Below are 6,000 nucleotides of genomic sequence, written 5' to 3'. Positions count from 1 at the left end.
GATGATTAATGGTCGAACGGAAAGTGATCATCCGGGTAAACACACATCGAATAACGGATCATCGGTCAGTACATTGGACTATATTTTTGTCTCTCTGAGTATGTTACTTCTTGTTGATGACATGGCTGTTGTACCAAACAATTGGTGTGATCATGCCATTTTGGCGTGCTCATTCGACACTTCCGAAGCTGCTATCCCACCGTGCAGCATGGGAAACATAAAAGTGAATCATGCGGGCACAAGTATTCGGTGGTCGGATATGAATGTGCAACGAGCGGCAGAAGCCCTAAATAAGGATTTGTATCCTGATTTTGCAGAATTCCATATGATGTCCATGGATGATGTGGAGGAATGGATTCACCTGTTCTCTGGCAAACATGCATGAACTCCGATAAGAGCTATGGTCAGCGAACAGGGGAAACCTCCTACATATGATAGATACATTTGGGATGCAAAGAGATCTTTGAGGGCAGAGTTGCGTCGTGCTAAGAAATCAAGCATGACGTGGGAGATCTATCTCTCGACTATTAAGAGATTAAAGAACAGATATCGGGAAGAGATTAAGGCCAAGAGAAGCTTAGATCGAAATAAATCTTGGCAAAGGTTAGTGCAGACCATCTGCTCGAGGAAAGTATGTAACATCTGGGCACTATTGAATGAAGCTAGGGGGAACAAGACACGACAGACAGTAAACCCCATTGGTAGTGCCGAGTGGATCAGGTTTCTGGAGAATCGTAATATAGTAATCAAGTGTGAGGAAACAACGTTGGTAAGTAAATTACCGCCTGAATCCAGTATAGATACCTCATATGACTCAATCTTGGCCGAGATTAAACTGTTCAAATTTTCCAGAGCCCCAGGACCTAACGGACTGGCCAGTAATGTAATTAAGAGTCATCCCGACTTCTGGGCTACTCTGCTCAATATCTTGTTTAAGAAGATCTTGAGTGAAGGCAAAGTTCAGTGTTCCTGGCAATCGGCGATCCTATTACCAATTTTTAAAAAGGTAAATCGCCTGGATCCTAATAACTATAGGCTACTCTCTATGCTCGATACAACAGGCAAACTATTTGCCTCGCTAATATTGAAAAAATTGCAGATATGGGTGGACCAGTCTAACATCCTATTTAAGTTCCAATGCGGTTTTATACAAGGCTATTCCACCACTCATAAACTTTTGGTTATGGATATAATGCGTAGTAGGGTGCGGCAGAGTGGGCAACCTCCCCTGTACGCACTCTATGTCGATTTTAAGGCAGCATTTGATTCTATCACCAGAGAGAAACTACGGGTGAAGCTTAAAAAACTAGGCTGTCCAGAAGACCTTTTATATTATCTTAGGTTATTACACCAGAATACCAAGGTGAAGCTAAAATTAGACCAGGAAGGCCATATGACCAAAGAGGTCTTGTAGAACAGAGGGGTCAAACAGGGGTGTGTTACCGCCCCCTTAGTGTACAATTTATATGTATACGAAATACCTCTGGCAAAAGCCTAGGCTAGCAACTGTCCCCCGAGCATTGGCAAAGTTCCTTGCCTGGTTCTTGCATATGCAGATGATCTGGTGATATTTGACCACACTTTTAGTGGGTTACGTCGATATGCCCTCGGACTATGGGAATACTCCGGAAGAAATGGCTTCGTTATTAATGTAGAGAAAACCCACGTGATAAGATGCACAAGTGAAAGAACTACACGTGTTAAGCTCTATATTAATAACGTTGAAAACACATATGTTCCTGTGTATAGATATCTCGGAATTGATTTCGAACCTAAAGGCGACTATCTCACATGTAAGCGCAATCGTATGATAAGAACAGCTCAAATTACAGCCCTTTTCAATAGTTTTACAATAAAACAGTGTGGTTATACCCTTTGGGGATCTCGCCACCTTTACATCCAAGTATTGTCCCCTATGATGTTGTATGGATTAGAAGCATTGATGCAAATGGAGTTGAACTGGCTACAACCTATTGAGGGAAAATATTGGCGGAGGGTATTGGGACTCCTGACCTGCATCCCAATGGCTCTCTTAAGACTTGAGCTTGGATTGATATCTTTAAAAGCATTGGTTTTGAAAAAGAGAGCAGGGCTTTATCTAAAAATGGTGAATGGGGCGGGAAATGCCTTATTTAGGACAGTTTTCCAGGAAATAAATAAAGAAAGCTCTACCTGTCAATTGGCAAACCAGATGGAACAACTTATGAGGGACATTTGTTGGTCACACCGAGATGGGTCCTATATGGAGGCAATACAGGCTGCAATGGGAAGACGGGTAGAGTTATGGGACTGGCTGGAGAATTACGAACATCTCTGCAAGCTGAAAATGTATAATTTTGTGCAATCTAGGCTTTATACATTTAAGAAGCCACAACAATATCTGACACTATGTCCCTCTAATAGGCTCAGAAGATTCATTCTCTTATTAAGATTAGAACATCTCCCCACCAAGACGACCACGGGGGTGAAAGATAAAACACCTAAAGAACAGCGATTCTGTCGCCTCTGTAAGAAGCAGGAAATTCCGGAGTTCGCTACACATATCCTCACCGAATGCCATGCAATGGTGGGTGATATAAAATACTATCTTGGAAAGTACGTACATAACTAGGACATGATAGAGGAGATGTTGTTTTGGAACCATTGTATCAATACTGAAAGTATGCGCTTGTTAACTGCCCTCTATAATATTTGGCTGAAGATGGAAACCAAATTGGGTATATCACTATGAGGGCAATTGTGACATACTTAGGCCAAGTCAGCATAAGGTGCTTTAATATTGCAGCGGATGGAGGGTGTGGTAATGAAGAATGAGGTTAAATCTGTAATATAGCATGCCAAGGCTACCAGATAAAGTTTATTGTTATGTGGTGGTTAATTTGATTTTGATACAATTGTATGTTATTAATGTATGAATATTATTTGTTTTTTATGGCTTATATATGTTGATTGATATGATGTATATGTGTAAAGTTTATTATCTAAACTAAATCACATTAAATATACTATTATTAAAGCCAACTTTCAATAAACATAGAAATATGTAACATTTCTACGTTTATAAAAGATGGCTTGAAAAGTACACAAACCATAGTAAGGTATGCATACAAATATATAAATGCTTACATACATTTATATATTTTTTTGTGCACCTTACTATGGTTTGTGCACTTTTTGGACCACACCCACCATGGAAGCCACGCCCCCAAACAAGCCCCCCCCCATCAATGTATTACCCCATCTAAAACACTGATGGAGTCTATGAGATTTTTGTTTTAGTTCTCTTTTTTAATTGTGAAAGGTGCATCCTAAAAGAACCTTTTTTCTGCTGTTTTTTTATTTTCGTTTTTTTGCAGGACAGGTTAGGTGAGGAGGGAAAGGAGGGAAGAGGCACCAAGCATTAATATAGAGGGGCAAGTGGATAGTGGAAGATGTTGAGCATGTGTTACATATAAGGTAGGGGGCGGTGTTTCTCATGCTCCTTGATTACAGCTTCTAAAGCATTTCAAAATGGCTAACCCCTGCAGAGTGGTGTGTTGCAGTATATACAAAGGACTGTTATCTTCGAAAGATATTGATCAACAGCCTCTTTTATTGCTTGCAAGGTAGCTGGTGGGATTTCGTGTACCACAGAAGTAGGCTGTGTCGTTACAGTATTGGTTGTGGAGGATGAGGTGGAGGAAGTCATCCTACGACTTGCTAAGAAAGGAACAACCTTTCTGAGAGCATTCCAGAGGTTGGATTGGGTGTGGTGGCGCATGGATGTGGTCCCGTAGAAGTAGTGTCCAGGTAGTCCATGACTGGGGACAATATAGTTGGTCTCTGATTCAGATTCCCCATTATGATGTAAGCTATGGGGTGTGCATTTCAGTCTCTGAGAGCCCACTTGATCTAAACCTTTCACGTCCTACTGTTCCTCTCCAAAGTGCTATCACTCTCACTTGCCTCCTCCTATTCTGCTCATCTTACTCAACTCACTGCCTCTCCTTTCTCCCGATACTCTCTCCTCTGTTCCTCAGATGTTCACGCTCTACTCTCTACCTCCACCCTTTCATCTTACTCCCTGCTACTCTCTCTCCTCCACACTACTACCCTCAACTGCACACTTGTACTACCCTCCTCACCTCACTACTACTACTTAATCCTCCAAATTACTACTACTTTTGCTTCAAAACTACTACTACTACTCCTGTCTCTACACTACTCCCTATCTTCTCTCCACACCACTACCACTCTACTCTTCATATTACTAGTCCACCCCTTTCCACAATACTACCACTCTGCTTTCTACACTACTGCAACACCCACACCTTTTCTCACAGACACTGTCCTTTCACCCTTCTGCTCGCCTTACCACTTCCTCCCTGCTCCATCAGTCTCAATCTCACCACTTTTACGCACAATCACAACAAAGTATCACTTTCTCGCACTAACCTTACCTCACCGTGGCCACTTTTTAAATAATTCTCCTCCATGCTCTTCTGCTCTGTCCTTCCTCCTCCTGCTCTCCTGGCCCTTCTGACCCTCTCTTGACCTCACCTGAACAACCCACAGTTCCTGCTTCCTCTCCTCCCTTTTATTCTCCCCTTCCCCTTCCGTTGGCCCTCGCTTTCAGGAGGTGGTACATTTAAAAGGGGTCTTACGCTCCACCCCTTTCTCATCCGCGGTAGTGCCGGTCTACAGCAATAGCAACCTGCAACAGTCAATGTCCCACTTTGTTTGAGGACTCACTGGCTGGTTGAAATGCCAGTTTGATGACCGTGCCACTCCGCAGACCCCACACATGTGAATGAACAGTCAATGGGGCTCATTATAACTTTGCCGGTATCCTGGCTACCCTGACAGTAAATCCTCCAGGATACTGGCAAATGGTAATACTGTTATTGGCACTCAGTCTGGCAGAACTACCGCCAGATTATGAGTGCTGGTGACCGTGGTAGATCCCCATTCCATGGAGTCCCATATGATTCCATGGGGGATTGTTCGGTATTACCGGCTATTTCTTGCCAGCAGGGTGGCAGAATGACCTCCAGCTCCTAACTGGAGGTAATTCCTCCACCCCACCGGCAAACTTGTACTTTGCCGGTGCAGAAACATGCTGTATATGGTAATACCAGCACGTTACTTCCACACCGGCCAAATTGTTATGAGGCCCAATGTCTCAGAGCAAGCCAGTCTTGCTGGGAGCTCTGCACCCTGACGTGCGCTGGCATTGTACAGGAGTGCGATTTTCCCCCCAGGCGGTGGATCCACCTGCAGCACTTCACTCTATAAGACTAGCTGATTTTCAAACTAGGGAGGCTCGCATAGTGGCTTGCTGCATTCAGGCTGCTACGTGGCTCTCTCGGCCTATTTCTCACTCTGTTTTTTTATTCTCTCTGTGTCTGCTGGCTGTCTCTTCATCAAACGTTATTAGCATTAGAACTGCATAAAAAGTCTATGTAAACATGTTTCACCTTAACCATAGGGTTTCGACAAATATATACATATGCGTTTATGTGTGTGTATATTATAGGGCGACCATTTCCGCCCTTTAGTTAAGGGGAAACCTGTTTACATACACCTTTCCCAAAGTTCTAATGCTAATAATTTTTGACTCGCTGGTCAGATTTGGATGAACGTTTGTCTTGGGCCCTTCCAAAGTAGACATTTTTCAGGAAAATTCATTATATGAAGGAAAATGTATTAAGAATACAAAATGCTGTTTTCGGCCTAGTCCCATTATTTTTCCAACAGGTACAAATGTGCTTAAATTGAACACTCCTGGATGGATTTGCACCAAATAAGAAACAACTTGGGCAGAAAGCATCACAGGTCTGCCTTTTGGTGTTTTTGGGTAAACCCATCCAGTAGTTTTTGAAATATTCAATGGCAAATGGGGTGCTTCCCCTGCTCCCGCAAAATCTTTATATATCTCCGAAGGTGCGTAGTAGTGGAAAAAGGGCGAGAGGCTTTTTTAGAAATAAAAAGATGGCTTTTTTGTCTTTTTTGCTCAATGCA

The sequence above is a fragment of the Ambystoma mexicanum genome, chromosome 11 (assembly GCF_040938575.1).
Source record: "Ambystoma mexicanum isolate Mex_15411 chromosome 11, UKY_AmexF1_1, whole genome shotgun sequence".
Classification (NCBI taxonomy): Eukaryota; Metazoa; Chordata; class Amphibia; order Caudata; family Ambystomatidae; genus Ambystoma; species Ambystoma mexicanum.
This window is presented reverse-complemented; position numbering follows the sequence as displayed.